The sequence below is a fragment of the Furipterus horrens genome, unplaced genomic scaffold (genome assembly GCF_987537825.1).
Source record: "Furipterus horrens unplaced genomic scaffold, mFurHor1.1.pri manual_scaffold_17, whole genome shotgun sequence".
NCBI lineage: Eukaryota > Metazoa > Chordata > Mammalia > Chiroptera > Furipteridae > Furipterus > Furipterus horrens.
The window spans coordinates 45,731,394-45,748,692 of NW_028327187.1; positions in this window are offsets into that span (position 1 = coordinate 45,731,394).

Genomic DNA, 17,299 nt, shown 5'->3' on the forward strand with positions numbered 1-17,299 from the left:
AAAGTGAAGCCCACAGACCACCCCATTCTTCACCAACCCAGCCATTTAGTTCGGCCAAACCGTTGAGTCTCAGGAGGCAGCGCTGCAGAGAGGATTAGGTGAGGCTTATGCGTACACACAATCACTCAGGTAATGCGATCATAGGCTTATGTCCTTTGAAAACAGAAAACACATGTTAATTTATGTAACATAACCAACAAACAAGTCTCTAAATCTGTAAGACTGTCTTATTGGGAAGATATCCAGTTGCAAGGCACTTGAAATTCTATTTGCCTGCAACTTGAATATCTTTGATGATATCATAGACATGGTTTAATTTTCAAGTGAAATCGTATTTTAAATCAGAAGAAACTTTTAAGACGGTTAGTTGCCCTATTTTATACTCTACTATTGATCATTGTGATTTTCCTTGAATAATGATTTTTCTCCCTAAGGTTGCCCTCCTTGTCTTTAAAGGGACTACATTAAGTCCATTTTTAATTTATCCTGTTCATTTGCATAAACATAACAAGAGAAGAAAATGATCACTTATGATCTTTAGTTCTGCTTTGCTGGAACTTACCCAAGGAATATTTGGGGTGACCTTCAGTCTGTTCTTCAGGGCACAGAAGCTGTGCCACATATGTGGCATTCATCCTTGCCTGTACACACCTGTCCTTTCCAAGTCTTTCTGGCTTTTCATTGTGCCTTAAGGTACCTTCTAGCCATCTTTCAGGAAAACAACCTTCGTTCCTTCCCTGGAAAGATTGCTGTGGACCGCACAACCAACCATAGTACCAGGCCTTTTATCTCATGGGCTTTATTAGCTTTGAAAGTCATTCCCCATTCCTCAGGGCTTTTTGGTAACAACCAGAGCCCAAGCATGTCTACTTTAGGCTTCACATTCCAGTCAAAGACTTGGTCAAAAAAAAAAAGGAACCTCTATTAACAACTGGTCTTATTAGTTCTATGCAAAGAAACTTATGTCATTACTTACTTGTTTAGAATGCCAAACTCTGGAGGGATCAAATAGGGAGAAAAATATACAAAGTGAAGGAAAATCTTTGTCCTAATATTCACTGAACTGGCATTTCTATTCTTCATATTTTCATTTTTCCCTCACTAAAAAATTTTTTTTGTTTTTTTTTCCATTACTGTTGTCTCACTTTTTCCCCCCTCTTGCTTCCCTACATCCTGCCCCTCCCTTTCCCCACATTCAGTCCCCACTCAGTTGCCCATGTTCGTGGGTTGTTTATACATGTTTTTTGACTTGACCCTTCCCCTTCTTACCCCCTTCTTTCCCTCCCACCTCCCCCCTTGTTACTGTTAGTCTACTTCTTGTTTACATACCTCTGGTTCAATTTTGCTCATTTGTTTGTGTTGTTCATTAGTTTCCTGTAATAGGTGACAGCATAAGGCATTTTCCTTTTGTTGCCTGGCTTATTTCACTAAGCATAATTTTCTCTAGTTCCATCCATGTTGTTGCAAATGGTAGAAGTTCCTTCTTTCTTTCTGCTACTTAGAACTCCACTGTGTAAATGTACCACAGTTTTTTGATCCACTCATCTACAGATGGGCATTTAGGTTGTTTCCAGCAGTTGCCTATTGTAAATAGTGCTGCTATGAACATTGGAGTGCATAGGTTCTTTTGAATTGGTGTTTCAGGATTTTTTGGATATAACCCTAGCAATGGAATTGCTGGTTCAAAAGGCAATTCCATTTTTAGTTTTTTGAGGAAATTCCAAACTGTTTTCCATAACGGCTGCACCAGTCTGCATTCCCACCAGCAATGCACCAGGGTTCCCATTTCTCCGCATCCTCTCCAGCACAAGTTGTTTGTTAATTTGTTGATGATGGCCATTCTGACTGGTGTGAGGTGGTATCTCATTGTGGTTTTTATTTGCATCTCTCTGATGGCTAGTGATGTTGAGCATACTTTCATATGTCTATGGGCCCTCTGTATGTCTTCTTTGGAGAAGTGTTTGTTCAGGTCCTTTGCCCATTTTTTAATTGGGATTTCTGTCTTCTTGGTGTTGAGTTGTATGAGTTCTTTACATATATTTTGGAGATCAATCCCTTGTCTGAGATGTCATTGGCGAATATATTTTCCCATATGGTTAGTTTCCTTTTCATCTTGCTGATGTTTTCTTTAACTGAGCAGAAACTTTTTGGTTTGATGTAGTCCCATTTGTTTATTCTTTCCTTTATTTCCCTTGCCTCAGGAGATATATCAGTGAAAATGTTGCTACGTGGGATATCTGAAATTTTCCTGCCTATTTTTTCCTCTAGGACTTTTATGGTATCACGGCTTACATTTAAGTCTTTGATCCATTTTGAGTTTATTCTGGTGTATGGTGTAAGTTGGTGGTCTAGTTTCATTTTTTTGCATGTCCCTGTCCAGTTCTCCCAACACCATTTGTTGAAGAGGCTCTTTTCACTCCATTTGATGTTCTTTCCCCCTTTGTCAAATATTAGTTGACCATATGAACCTGGGTTTATTTCTGGGCTTTCTATTCTGTTCCATTGATCTATATGTGTGTTTTTATGCCAGTACCGGACTGTTTTGATTACCGTGGCCTTGTAATATAGTTTGATATCAGGTATTGTGATTCCTCCTACTGTGTTCTTCCTCAAAATTGCTGTGGCTATTCGGGCTCTTTTTTGGTTCCATATAAATATTTGTTCTAGGTCTGCGAAATATGTTGCTGGTATTTTAATAGCGATTGCATTGAATCTTTAAATTGCTTTGGGTAATATGGACATTTTAATGATGTTGATTCTTCCCATCCATGAGCATGGTATATGCTTCCATTTATTTGTACCTTCCTTAATTTATTTCTTCAGTGTTATGTAGTTTTCTGTAGCCCTTGGCTGGTTTGGCTCAATGGATTGAGCGTCGGCCTGCGAGCTAAGTGTCGCTGGTTCGATCTTCCAGTCAGGGCACATCAGAGAAGGAAAACTCTGACTCCAAAAAACCTCCGCTGCGTTGCGGCATATCTCTTCAGGGGAAAGGCTAAGGGAGTAAACCCCGACAGAAAATCCGGAGCCGGAGTCCCTAAGGCGGTTTGACGTTGTAGTCAACACCGGCAACTCCTGCGGCGCACCTGAAGCCAAGCTGTATTGACTCCGTCTTTCCCTTGGACCCTTCAGCTGCGAAGAGAGGGGGGGTCTGCTGCATGGGCAACAGCAGACCCTCCATATCACCCTGCCCAGGCTCTGTAGCTTCAGCTCCACTGGAGAGGACACTCCAGCGTCATCGCAAGATGTCGATTCAACACGGGAGGAGACAGATACCGTGTCACTCCCGAGTCGGACTGCACAGCCATTCTCGGCGGTGCAGATAGACTCTTAAGAAGCTACACCATCGTCTCTCGAGATGGACGGCTGCCGACGACGGATGTAGTTTTCTGTGTACAGGTCTTTTACCTCCTTGGTTAAGTTTATTCCTAGGTATTTTATTTTTCTTGTTGCTATGGTAAATGGGATTTTTCTTTCAGTTTCTATCTCTGAGTTTTTATTGTTGGTATATAAAAATGCCTTCGATTTCTTAATATTGACTTTGTATCCTGCTATTTTGCCGAATTCACTTATTAAGTTAAGTAGTTTTTTTGTGGAGTCTAAAGGATTTTCTATGTACACTATCATGTCATCTGCAAATAATGACAGTTTTACTTCCTCTTTTCCAATTTGGATGCCTTTTATTTCTCTTTCTTGTCTGATTGCTGTGGCTAGAACTTCCAAGACTATGTTGAATAGGAGTGGAGAGAGCGGACATCCTTGTCTTGTTCCTGATCTCAGGGGGAATGCTCTCAATTTTTGCCCATTGAGTATGATGTTGGCTTCAGGTTTCTCACATATGGCCTTTATTATGTTGAGGTATGCTCCCTCTATTCACATTTTGCTGAGAGTTTTTATCATAAATGGGTGTTGTACTTTATCAAATGCTTTTTCCGCATCTATTTAAGTTTTGCCATTTTAATTATGTGTCTTGGTGTGAGCCTATGAGTTCATCTTGTTTGGGACCCTCTGAACTTGTATAACTACTTCCTTCACCAGATTAGGTAAGTTTTCCATCATTATTTCCTCAAATAGGTTTTCAATTTTTGCTCTCTCTCTTCTCTTCTGGTACCCCTATGATGTGAATGTTGTTATGTTTGATGTTGTCAGAGAGGTCCCTTAAAATATCCTCATTATTTTTTTCTTTTTGCTGTTCTGATGAGATGATTTCTGCTACCTTGTCTTCCAAATTACTGATTTGATTCTGTCTAAATTATTCTTCATTTTAGCTATTGTATTCTCCATTACTGACTGGTTCTTTTTTACATTTTCTATTTCCATTTTTATGCTGTCTATTTTTTTGTTAAATTCTCACTTAGTTCATCTACCCTTCCTTTTAGTTCATTGGGCATTCTTATAACCAATGTTTTGAACTCAACATCTTGTAGATTGCTTATCCTCATTTTGTTTAGTTCTCATTTTGGAGTTTTGTCCTGTTCTTTTATCTGGGACATGTTTCTTTGTCTCCTCATTTTGGCTGACTCCTGTGATTTTTTTCTACATATAAGTAGATCTGCTATAATTCCCAGTCCTGGTAGAGTGTCGTTATGTAGTCTGTGTCCCACAGGGCCCAGAGGTGCAGTCTCTTTGGTAACCTGAGTCTGGTGCTCCAGGGATGTCTTTTATGTGGATTGTGTGTGCCCTCTTGTTGTAATTGAGCCTTGATTGCTGTTGGCACATTAAGTGAGAGGGATTGATCCTCAGGCTGATTGGCTCTGAAGAATAGCCATGACTACATTGGTCAAGCTGTTTTGTGGCAACTTACCCCATGAAGCAAGATTCACTTTAGTGGGACTATGGTGCCTGCTGAGTTAACTCTTTGGGTGTGTCATTTGTTGTGCTAATTAAGTGATGCTCATGTGTGGTCTGAACTCAGCCACTGGTTATGTTTGTTCTGGGTCCTCTTGAGAAGGGCTCTGGTGCAGACCAAGGTTAACCACTACCTGTGTCTAGCCCAGGTCACCTTGTAGGAGGTACAAAATGATCTGCATATGACTGTTTATTCTGCTATATTTGGAGGTGCCTAGGAGAGGCTAAGCTGCAAACCAAAGCTGGCTCTCAATATTGTCAGGCCTGAGGCAGCTTACCAAGGGGTAAGGGGCTAATCAAGTCCTGACACTGCTTGTTTAGGGCTTTTAAACCTTTGAGAGATTTTTGGAAAGCTTGCAGTGTGAGCCTAGAGAGTCTTTTGTATGAAAAAGTCACTGTAATTTAATTGGATTGGCCTGCAAGTTGGGTAAGGCAGGGTCTCAAAGAATCATCAGGATGGGGTTAGATGGAGACTCAGACTTGGCACCTGGCTGTGATAGGTGGAGGGCTCAACACAGGAACAATGGCATCTGCCAGCACTTGTCTGGGAAAACACTGCCACTGTAGCCTTTGCTCTGATGCCTGACAATTCAATTTCTCCTCTTGTGTCCCTGCTGCTTTTCAATTTGTGGAACTCAGAGCAATTAAGTACATCAGTGAGTAAGTCCATGTGTGGTCCCTTTAAGAGGAACACCTGGGACTCCAGAAACCCTCCTTCTCATTTAGCCATAACCCCCACTGTTGTTCACAGCTAGAGGTTATGGGGAATTCCCTTCCCAGCACTGAAGCTCTGGCTTAGGGAGCCCGGTGTAGGGCTGGGACCCCTTGCTACTCAACTGAGACATCTACAACCAAGATATATCCCCAGATTCTTCAGTGTCACATGTGGGTGTGGGGCCTGCCATTCCATGTCCAACCCCTCTTACCAGTCTCAATGTGGCTTCTTGTTTATATCCTTAATTATAGGATGGACTTGTTCAGTTAGTGTTCAAGCAGTTCTCTATGGTGAGTGTTCTATAATTCAGTTGTAATTTTGATGTGGTTGTGTGAGGAGGTAAGCACAATGATTACCAACTCTACCATCTTGACTAGAAGTCCCTGCATTTTCAGTTATATATATTTTTATTATCTTCACACTGTGGAGGACAAGGCTCATCATTCTCTGCCCCCCCCGCCCTCTCTCTCTCTCTCTCTCTCTCTCTCTCTCTCACACACACACACACACACACACACATGCACCTTTGCCCCATTATCACCATAAATTTATATACTTAATTTAGGTTAAGTCAGTATTAAATGCTTAAATCTATATAACTATATGCAGGGTACTAATTAGCCTTTATTTCACAATTTTTAGTTTTATCTGAAATTATACATGACTTGCTTATTTTTTATTTACTTAATCATCAATATAACTCACTGGTTTAGTGCTGAATTCTCTATCAGAGACATAAACATTTTTTCAGTCATGTCAAGTTTATCCCATTGTCCTGCAATTTCTTTTTCCTGGAATTCTTTCTAAAGCTGCCCTGCTCTGTTCTCTGTTGTAATTGTCTAGTCCTGCTATGAAGTGCTCATCCTGAAGCTTGTCTTCATACTACCTTGTGAATTCCTTTCTTCTCCGTCTTCTGCTGAATCAGTTTTCTGGATCTTTTGTGTTTTTATAACTTGGTTTGTCAGCTAATTTTGGTAGAGCTACATCATCTAGAACTTCCTTACAAGGGACACATGGAGGGTAAAATGTTTGACACATCAAATATCTGGAAATGCCTTTATTTTATGTACATACTTAACAGTCAATCTGAGTGTAGACCTTTAGGTTGGAAATCAATACAAAATTAGAATGTTAAGGGCATACTTACATTATCTTCTAGCAGTATAGTTACTGAAAAAATACATTGCCATTATGGTTCTCAGCCCTTTATACAAATCTTGTTTTTTCTTGCTGGAAGCTGTATGTCCAATATTCTAAAATTCCATGATAAGGTACCTCTAAGAGGATCTTTTTTCATCAATTGTTTGAGGCACTTAGTAAGCTCTTTCAATCTGCAAAGTCATACCTTTTGGTTCTGGAGAATTCTTTTATCATTTCTTTGATTGCGTCACTTCTTTTTGCTGTTCCTTCTGGAATTTTATTTTTTAGATGTTGGGCCTTCTAGATTGATGCTCTAATTTTATTTCTTCCTTAAAAATATTTTATTTATTTTTCAGAGAGAGAGGGATTGGGAAAGAAAAAGGGAGGGAGAAAAACATCAATATGTGAGATACATTGATTGGTTGCCTCTCGCATATCCCCAACCGGGGAACTGACCTGAAACCCAGGCATGTGCCCTGACCAGGAATTGAACTAGCGACCTTTCAGTTTGCTGGCCAGCATTTAATGCACTGAGCCACATCAGCCATAGCTATGCTCTAATTTTCTTAGTCATCTATTGACTTTAATTTATTTTCCAGAAAACTAAGAACTATGTTTCTTATAATCTGCTTATTCATATTTACAAAATTCATTTCTTGTTTAATTACTGTTTTTCTAGTAAATAATTACTGTTTTTTCTAGTAAAACCAAAGGTTTTCAAAGAGAGAAATCAGATGGTACCTATGTTGTATTACTCTTAATAGAAACTAAAATATATTGAGAATTTATTTTGTGCCACAAACTCTTGCAATGACTTCCCATTTATTAATTAAAACATTATAATAATTATATGAAATGACTTTATTACTCATTTTGGATGTGAGAAAACTGAGCCAGGGGAAGTTTAAGTAACATGTCCTTGTCATACACCTAGTTAAATGTATGAATTCCCTTCTACTTAACTCAAGGCTTATATTGTTATACCTTTTAATCAATATACTATACTGTAAATAGCCTTTAAAAAATTGTATGATGAGACTGATTTTGTTTTTCCTTCTGCTCCCTGTATAACCCAATTTGTTCTTAAATTGTTTCCTCTGTTTTTGTTTTCACTCCTCATTTGGAGTTTTCCCCCAAATGTTAACCCTTGATTATTAACTCATTTAAGAATAAATATGAGTAAAAGTTGATTGATAGCTGTGTTCTTGAACAAAGCTTACCAAATATTGTATTCTACCATATGCCCAATAAGGACATAGCTGTTTTATTGGTGTCTCCAAATTGTCACTAACTGTAGATCTTTGTCCATGGGCTAGACAATTTCTCTAGAGGTGAATTTTCATAGTTCCTGTTTTAAATGGGCCTGCTGACTTTCTCAGCGTTAAATTGGGGGAGGATCTGGGGATCCATCTCGTTGTTTAGTATGCAGGTTTCCACTAATTTTTTTTTCTGTTTTCTGTATGGCACCACTACTGTTCACTGTGTTTGGGATTCTCAAGTCCAAGTCCCTAAAGTTAACATTGCTTAGAGAATAAATCTCTAGTTTTCTGCCCAAATTGATATATTGGTATGGAAGAAAGCTCATGGTATGGGTACAGTTGATAGGTTTCTTAAACGGATCTTCAAGATAATCCTGTTGACATTTGCTTTATAGAGCTATTAGGTACCTCAGTCTCTGCCTCTTTCCTAGGTCCTGAAGCATGTTTTGTTTTTTTTTTACTTCTTAATTCTGTCTCACACCACAAACTTTGTCTCATAGCATTAGTCTTGGGTTTCACATTTCTCCCCTCATTCCTCTTTGCCTTGACCTACCATTGATTTATCTGCTTTCCAGCTTTCAAAATTGTGCTAACTTTTTATATGCTTGACTGTTTCTTTTTGCCTGTGGATTTACGTCTTTTGATTCTATTCATGGAATTTAGGAGGGAGCAGAGATTGATGCAGGTTTACTGTGCCATGTTTAACTGAAAGTTGTCATTGATTTCTTTTGATAGACCAAAAAAATGTAGAAAAACTAATTTCATGCCATGCTATAATTCTTCAATGAATTTGTCTATTGACTTAGTTCAACTGGTTCTAATGATGGCAAAGTTGTTCTTTGGTTACAGCCATACCTTAAGCTTCATCCCTAGGAGAGCTCACAAATGTGTTATAGGGTCTAGAGCAGAACCAGGTGACAGACTGTATAAGTATTTTTTTATTTCCATCTTTAAGTCTAGAAAAGGTTACTCATGAATACTCTTTTTGGAAAATAGTTATAACAACAATTACTAAGGAGGTAGCATGTTCTTAAATAACAGCCTGAGAGTCCTCTTGTATTATCACCATTCTTAAAGCCCCATTTCCCTGAAAATGTGAAGTCTCAGAACTAGCTTGAGAATACATCCAATCTACCAAGTAGTTTACAGTTGTCTTTTTTGAGTATATCAGGAGCTGTGAATAAGTGCTTGGAAATAGCAGCAAGACTGAAGCTAAGGTAGTGTTAGTGTGCTTAGAGGTAGTACTACCTGCTTTTTTATTGTCCTGCAGAGTAAAAAGAGTTTATGTAGAAACAATATAGAACTGGGCTGGAAGAGACCTGGGACCCATTTAAAGCTTTGACTTGACACAGGAGATATATCTTATCTGCTGTTCACACTGATGTTTTCAGATGCATCACCCAGGAATAGAAAGCATAGAGTCATCTAACTGGTGCTGACATGGCTGCAAGAATTGATGCTATGGCCTTTAGCACTCCACATCCTCAGAGCTTTTTGCCTGCATTTGCATTTACTGTTTAAATAACTTTGACATAATTAAAAAGCAACAATGCTTAACTCTTCTGAGCTGAGTACACCTCAGCAGTGCTTCTCTGGAAATCAGCTATTATTTAACTAAAACATAATAAATGTCTCATCATATCTAATTAAAGTGCCTCTTGAAAGCAAGCAATTTACATTGCAGTTATCTTTGTAGTAATAGTTTGAAAATAATCTGCATTAGTATGAAGGCTCTATGAATACTAGTAGGATATATAAATGAGTTTTTAAATCATTTTTACAAATATGTTTAGAATTTTGCTTTGATTGCCAATAGCCCTTCAATGAAACAGCTGTAAAAAGTCATTTTTAATCTCCAAATCCCTAAATTTAATAGTACTGCTTTGGTCCCTATGCTGACATTGCTGACCATTGTTATTCTTGAAACCCTCTCTTCCCTTGTCTTTTCATGATTCTCCAATCTTCTTGTTTTACTCCTACCAGTCTGATCACAACTATGACCACACCTTCACCACGGGGATCCTCTTTCTCCACACACTTTTTCTATGTAAATTTCTCTAGCCTCACCTTTTATTCTTTCATAGCTTAAATTCAAGACCAAGTTATCTCATATCTAGAATATTACATTAGACTCCTATCTTGCTTCCTGTCACCACATACCCTCTACATGTTATCACAATTATACTTCTAAATATAAAACTGCTTTTATCACACCTTTACTTGGAAACCCCGAACAGGCTTTCCATCGCTTATAATATTCATGTTTCTCAGTATTCTATACAATGAATCCCAGTGCACACTCTCGGTTTTATCTAATATTGGTCTGCTCTGTTAATCCTAGTCACCCAACCCAAGGAGCTGCTGCCCAGACATACCACTCACCATCTTAACTATGATTTTTGTTCATCATGTCTCTTTTAATCCATAATACTTTACTGCTAATCTTTTACTCAGGCATTTCTATACTTTATAGATCTTACTCAAAATCAATTTTAATTAAAAGGATCTCCTTACACTATATATAATTTGAAAATATTTTCTCTATCAGGAGGTTCTATTTTTACAAAGGGCACAGTAAATAAATTTGTGCCTACTTTTTTAATTTGATGAAGTCCAATTTATCTGTTTTCCTTTTGTCACCCTATTTTTAGTGTTGCATGTAAGAAGGCTTTGATAATTTGAAGATTATAAATTTTACTAGTATACTTGATTCCAAGGGTTTTAAATTTTTACTTCATGCAATGGCAATTTAGAACACAATTGTCCTAAGTTGTAGTCCATTTGGAGTTAATTTTAGTGTATGGTTTAAGGAAAGAATCCAACATTATTCTTTTGTATGTGGATATATAACACTATTTTTTAAAAACTCCATCCTTTTCTTCATTGAATTGTTTTATGCCTTTGTCAAAAATCAATTGCCCATAAAGGTATGAATTCATTTCTGGGCCCTGTTCAATTGCTCTATCCTTATGACAATACCATACTATTTTTGATTACTGTAGCTTTGTAGTAAGTTTTGAAATCAGGAAGTGTGAGTCCTCCACTTTTGTTTTTGTTTTTTGTTTTTTTCAAGATTATTTTGTGTATTCTGCATCCCTGACATTTCCATATAAATTTTAGGAACAAGAGGTCAATTGCTGAACAAAGAAAGCTATAATTTTTAAATAAATTGCATTGAATTTATAGATTTGGGATGTATTGTCATCTTAAAAATATTGTTTTTTATTTCATGAACATAGGGTATCATTCCACTTATTTAGAAATTCCTTCAACAATGTTAGCATTTTTCAAAGTACAAGATTCTCACTCTTTGAAGTTTATTTTGATTTTTTCTTTTCGATAGTACTTTAAATGAAAATTTTTATTTATTTTATCTTGTGATTTTTTAAAGTGGTTTTCTATTACAGTTGTCCTATTTTTCCCCCATTGCTCCTCCCTACCTCTCCCCCCACAATCCAATCCCCATTCGGTTGTCCATGTCCGTGGGTCATTCATACTAGTTCCTTGACTAGACCCTTCCTCTTCTTTCTTCTCTTTTCTCCCTCTCCCCCCCACCCCTGGTCACTGTCAGTTTGTTCCTTGTTTTCATGCCTTTGGTTCTATTTTGCTCATTTGTTTGTGTTGTTCATTAGTTTCCTGTATTAGGTGATATCACATGGTAATTGTTTTTTTTGCTGTCTGGTTTATTTCAATAAACATAATACTCTTCAGTTCCATCCATGTTGTCACAAAAGATAGGAGTTCCTTCCTTCTTTCTGCTGCATAGTATTCCATTGTGTAAATGTACCACTGTTTTTTGATCTACTCATCTACTGATGGGCACTTAGGCCGTTTTTAGCACTTGGCTATTGTAAATAGTATAGAGTTTGAATTTATTTTTATATAGTCGTTTTCTTCCCTATTATAGCAGATTTTCAGAGTATTATTTAAAATTTTCTATTTACAAGATGATGTCATCTGCAAGTATAAGTTTACTTCTTTTCCAATCGGAATGCGTTTTATTTCTGTTTATTACCTAATTGCCCTAGAAAAAATACAAGATGTTATATTGTATTCCTCTGTTCCTAATCTCTTTCCCCAGGGGTCCACAGGGCTGCAGTCTCCTTGCAATTTTCATGTGCCACAGCATCCATCAATTCCTTCTTCAGTTTCCAACTTCAGATTCAAACTATGTCATCATCATTCCTATCTCAGACCTGAGTCAGGTGATTCAGAAACCAATTCAAACAGGTTTTACTCTTTTCCTTCTGTCCCAACAATGCTACATTGGGAAGGAGTGGCACAAGGGCAAACAATAATACCACAAAAATTCTTACAATTTTGCATGTGGTTTTTTCTTAATTGGGTGTTTACTTGGTTACTGCATATTCTTGACTGGTTTTCAGAGCCACCACAAGCTATCTTAGTCAGTCTGTAATTGCTCACTTGATGTTTCTTAGAGCTTTATCACCTGCCATCTTGCTAACATTGTTGTCTATGTATGAGAATTAGATTTCCTTTTTTTTTTTAATATGGGTAATCACTCTCTCTTTTTAAAAATTATTTATTTGTTTGTTTTATTTTTAGAGAGAGGGGAAAGGAGAGAAATATCACTGTGTGGTTGCCTATCACTTGCGCTCCCAATTGGGGACCTGACATGCAACCTATTTATGTGCCCTGACTGGGAATTGAACCAGCGACACTTGGTTCGCAGGCCGACGCTCAATCCACTGAGCCACAGCAGCCAGGATGAGAATTAGATTTCTTATGTATAAAACAGGGATAATAATAGTTTAGAACACGTATTTACAAGAGGTAATAATATTGGGTTGGTCAAAAAGTCTATTTACTTTTTTTCCATGAAATAAAAGGCACATTTTCACCAATAACTTTGTTGATTTGAATATTTTGGATATGTTGGCTATCTCCCACTATTGGCTTCTAGTGGGTAGAGGCCAGGGTATTGATAAACATCTTCCAATGTGTAAGACAGCCCCACAGCAAAGAATTATTTGGCCAAAATGTCAATAGTACCAAGAAACTTCACAAAACTCTTTTGACATGTTTGATCAGTCACAGCATCTTCTCCATACACTGCAGAAATATATTCTTTTGCATTTCAGTTGCGTTTTTCCTTTCTTGAAGTAATAAAGCATAATACACCAAAAATGTGTAATTTCTTTCATCTTCAATATTAAGATGGCTGCACAAAAATTCACCAATTTTGATATATTTAAAAAACAAATGCTGATATGATAGCTGTAACAATACAATCTGATGAATTGTTTCAAATTAAGTTCAAGACAAATAAGCACTACTAGAGCCAATGTGCAGAATAAACTGAACAGGCTTTATGGCCAACCCAATAATTTATATTTACTAAGAATTTACACTATACTACATTGCTATTGTACAGGTATAATCCTATTTAGTATACACTACAACTATATAAGATAGATCTCAAATTATTCCTTTTAAGAAATTGAGAAAACCAAGCATAATTGCCCAAGGTCACAAAAAGTTTGGAGGTAAGATTTGAATCTGGGTCCACCAAATTTGACAAAACCCATAATCTTAACCACTATGCACACTACATTATATAATGATGAATGTTAGTTAGTTTTCTTCCTTTTCCATTAACTTTCTACCTTAGGGTATGGCCACAAGGTTATCAAAATTCGCCACAGTTTTTTATGCAACTGGAAGGGTACACATATAGACAGATGCATCGACAGCAGCTGTCAATGCCAATATTTTTCTGGTGAAACATTGTAATGATTTACTCCTTAGCCAAATATGAACTGCCCCCAAAAAAGCAGAAACAAAATAAAGTTAAAAATATGGAAGTCAGCTTCCAAATAGAGAACCTGTGACAATAAAGCAGGCCAGCAGGAAGCCAGTCATGACAGTATGCCAGGGGGTCTGGAGTGAGAAAAAAAAATGCATAAATGTGAAACTGATATTTTTACCTTTCTGGTCTTTTTGAAGGGGAATAATGTGAAATTAATCTTTTTTTATTTTTTTATTTTTGGTTTGTTAATTACAGTTGTCCCATTTTCCCCCCATTTCTCACCCTACCCAGCCCACACCTTCTGCCACAATTATATCCCTCCCCATTGTCCATGTCCATGAGTCATTTATACACGCTCTTTGACTAGACCTTTCCCTTACTTATCCCCCTCCTCTCCCTCCCCTTCCCCCCCTATTGACTGCTATTCTGCTCTTTGTCCTGTTTAGTTCGTTTGTTTGTGTTGTTCTTTAGTTTCCTGTATTAGGTGATATCATATGGTATTTTGCTTTCTTTGCCTGGCTTATTTCACTAAGCCTAATTCTCTCTAGTTCCATCCATGTTGTTGCAAATGGCAGGAGTTCCTTCCTTCTCTCTGCTACATAGTATTCCATTGTGTAAATGTACCACCATTTTTTGATCCACTCATCTACAGATGGGCCTTGAGGCTGTTTCCAGCATTTAGCTATTGTAAACAGTGCTGCTATGAACATAGGGGTGCATAAGTTCTCTTGAATTAGTGTTTAAGAATTTTCCAGATATAGTCCTAGCAGTGGAAACGCTGGTTCAAAATGCAGTTCCACTTTAGTTTTTTGAGGTAATTCCATACTGTTTTTCATAGTGGCTGCATCAGTCTGCATTCCAACCAACAGTGCAGTAGGGTTCCCATTTCTCCACAGTCTCGCCAGCACTTGTTGTTTGTTGTTTTGTTGATAATGGCCATTATGACTGGTGTAAAATGGTATTTCATTGTGGTTTTTAGTTGCATCTCTCTGATGGCTAATGATGTTGAACATTTTTTCATGTGTCTATGGATCTTCTGTATGTGCTCTTCAGGTCCCTTGCCCATTTGTTAATTGGGTTGTTTGTTTTCTTGGTGTTGAGTCGTATAAGCTCTTTATATATTTTGGAGATTAGTCCCCTGTCTGTGATGACATTGGCAAATATGTTTTCCCATATGGTTGGTTTCCTTTTCATCTTGCTGATGTTTTCTTTTGCTGAGAAGAAACTCTTTAGTTTGATGTAGTCCCATTTGTTTACTTTTTCTATATTTCTCTTGCCTTAGGAGATGTATCCCTGAAGATATTATTACATAGGATATCTGAAATTTTCCTGCCTATGTTTTCCTCTAGGACTTTTATGGTGTCATGGCTTACATTTAAGTCTTTGATCCTTCTTGAGTTTATTCTCAGATGTGGTGTAAGTTGGTGGTCTAGGTTCAATTTTTTGCATGTCCCTGTCCAGTTCTCCCACCACCATTTGTTAAAGAGGCTCTTCTCACTCCATTTTATGTTTCTTCCTCCTTTATCAAATATTAGTTGACCATAGAGACTTGGGTTTATTTCTGGACTCTCTATTCTGTTCCACTGATCTATATGTCTGTTCTTATGCCAGTACCAGACTGTTTTGATCACAGTGGCTTTGTAGTATTGTTTGATATTTGGTGTTGTGATTCCTCCTGCTGTGTTCTTCTGTCTCAAGATTGCTTTTGCTATTTGGGGACATTTTTGGTTCCATATGAATTTATGGAGTATTTGTTCTAGGTCTGTGAAATATGTCATTGGAATTTTAATAGGGATTGCATTGAATCTGTAAATCGCTTTGGGTAGTATGGCCATTTTGATGATGTTGATTCTTCCCATACAAGAACATGTTATTTGCTTCCATTTATTTCTATCTTCCTTAATTTCTTTCTTCAATGTTAGGTAGTTTTCAGAGTACAGGTCTTTTATCTCTTTGGTTCAGTTTACTCCCAGGTGTACTTTATTTTTCTTGTTGCTATAGTGAATGGTATTTTCTTTTTTGTCCCTGTCCTGATATTTTATTGTTGGTGTACAGAAATGCCTTAGATTTCTGTATATTTATTTTGTACCCTGCTATTTTGCCAAATTCACTTATTATATTGAGTAGTCTTTTAGTGGAGTTTATAGGGCTTTCTAGGTATACTGTCATGTCATTTGCATATAATAATAGTTTTATTACTTCTTTCCCAATTTGGATGCCTTTTATTTCTTTTTCTTGTTTGGTTACTGTGGCTAGGACTTCTGACACTATGTTGAATAGGAGTGGAGAGAGTGGACAGCCTTGTCTAGTTCCTGATTCCAGGGGGAATGCTTTTAGTTTTTGTCCATTGAGTATGATGTTGGCTTCAGGCTTCTCATATATAGCCTTAATTATGTTAAGGTATGCTCCCTCTATTCCCATTTTGCTGAGTGTTTTCATCATAAATGGGTGTTGTACTTTATCAAATGCTTTTTCTGCATCTATTGATATGATCATGTGATTTTTGTCTCTCATTTTGTTTTGGTGATGTATTATATTTATTGATTTGCAAATATTAAACCATCCTTGCATTCCTGGGATGAATCCCACTTGATCGTGGTGTATGATTGTTTTGATATATTGCTGGATTTTGTTTGCCAATACTTTATTGAGGATTTTAGCATCTATGTTCATCAGTGATATTGACCTGTAGTTTTCTTTCTTTGTTGTGTCTTGACCTGGTATTGGGATTAGGGGAATATTGGCTTCATAGAAAGATTTTGGGATTTTTTCATCTTCTTGGATTTTTGGGAATAGCTTGAGGAGGGTAAGAGTTAGTTCTTCCCTAAATGTTTTGTAAAATTGGCCTGTGAAGCCATCCAGTCCAGGCCTTTTGTGTGCAGGGAGATTTTTGATTACTGTTTCAATTTCCTTCTTTGTTATTGGTCTTTTGAGACTTTCTATTTCTTTTTGGTTCAGTTTTGGAAGGTTATACGTTTCTAGACATTTGTCCATTTCTTCTAGGTTTTCAAATTTCTTGCCATATAGTTGTTTGTAGTAATTTCTTACTATCGTTTGTATTTCCGTAGTATCAGTCGTGATTTCTCCTCTTTCATTTCTGATTTTGTTCATTTGGGTCTTCTCTATTTTTTATTTTATTTTATTTTTTTAATGAGCCTGGCTAGAGGCTTGTCGATTTTGTTTATTTTTTTGAAGAGCCAGCTCCTAGTTTCATTGATATTTTGGATTGTATTTTTAGTCTTTATGTCATTTAATTATGCTCTGATTTTGATGATTTCCTTCCTTCTACTTCCCTAGGTTTTGTCTGTTGTTCTAGTTCTTGAAGCTTTAGGGTTAGATTTTTTATTTGAAATTCTTCTATCCTTTTCAGATATGCCTGTATTGCTATGAACTTCCCTCTTAGAACTGCTTTTGCTGTGTCCCATAGGTCTGGGGCTGTTGTGTGTTCATTATCATTAGTTTCCAGAAATTTCTTGATTTCTTCTTTGATGTCATTGTTAACCCATTTATTATTTAATAACATGTTATTCATTCTCCATGAGTTTGTGTGTCTTTGATTTTTTTCTCTGA